Below are 1,362 nucleotides of genomic sequence, written 5' to 3' on the forward strand. Positions count from 1 at the left end.
CTTGAGACATGTTTTGAGAGACAGAACAGTTACATTTTCTCTAAAAAATTGTTGATGTATTATTTATAATGAAAATCATGCTGCAATGCTAGTCCTTGATGGTTGTTTCTGTAATTACCAAAAACACAGTTTACATATAAGTGTTTACCTGTTGGTGGTTTGCTTGGTAAAGGTGTGTTCAGTAGGTTTGCTATCACAAGGTTTTATCTTCCAGTGAAATGTTAGTTTATTTGATCGTGTGTTTACTGGAACCCTTTATTTTTCTGTATTGTTTTCCTATTCTAATAAAGCTGGCTTTGTGGGACATTGTCATTTTTCTGTGTATAAGTTTTGGCATAATTTCTTATGCAGAGTTTGCATGTCTTGCCTCCTTTGGATATTTAGAACCAGAAGTGACCACTTTCAGCCAAATTTGAGAGAGATCTAGAAGTCTCAGAGACACTTAAGTCGCAACAGATTTCACAGAGCTGGGCAGAAATCAGAGGTGCTGTGAGTATCTTGACTGGGACAGAGACCGATGCTTCAGAGCATACCTTTGTAACAGCAGAGAATCTACCCTAAATAACGCTGTTGATGGAACTCCTTGTTTCTTGACTAGATGCAGTTAGGATTTACAGCTGTTCTGTGATTTGTGTGAGCTCAGTCTGGCAACCTCACATAAGTTTCCAGGGGACGGGTGCCTGTTGCAATGTGAATTCATGTAAATTTACGCCACAGGTCTATTCTACTTTTTATGCGAAGTTCTTGTATCTCAGTGTCATCCATGTATCTGAGTGCCTTCCAAATGACACAACATCTGTCAGGTGGTGTTCTCTTTCTCTCCCTAGTGGAACAAGTGTCCTGTTTTATTTTTATTGTTGCTGTGTATTTATACCATAAGAGACAAAACCAAAAGAATGTGCTTTACAGTGGGAGTAGAAGCTGGTGAAGGCTTGTGATGATCTGTGGTTCCTGGGGGAATTCACTCGAGAATCTCACCTCTGAGATTAGTTGGCCTCTGAGAAAGTTTGGTGTCTTCTGTCCAGATGAGCTGTCCTGTTACTGCAGAAAGATTCATTTCATTGCATTAATTGTGGTTTCCGTCCCAGAAACATAGGCAATGTTTTAAATATTCTGGGTCCAAGCCACAAAGTTCTTTGAAAACAAAGACAAAAGCCTTGATCCTGCATGAAACTCAAATAGAGACCATTAGAAAGGTTTTTATGTGTTCACACCAGCATGTGTTGTTGATGGGATGCACTGCAGAGTTCTGGTGTACTTGGAATTTCGTAAGTGCTAAAGGCTTTGTGCCCAAAACGTATTCGATTTCCCAGCCCAGCCAGGAGGTGAGGAAGACATGAATAATTGGTCATTGTCTGCCAG

This window comes from Phaethon lepturus, unplaced genomic scaffold, assembly GCF_000687285.1.
Source record: "Phaethon lepturus isolate BGI_N335 unplaced genomic scaffold, ASM68728v1 scaffold52532, whole genome shotgun sequence".
Taxonomy (NCBI): domain Eukaryota; kingdom Metazoa; phylum Chordata; class Aves; order Phaethontiformes; family Phaethontidae; genus Phaethon; species Phaethon lepturus.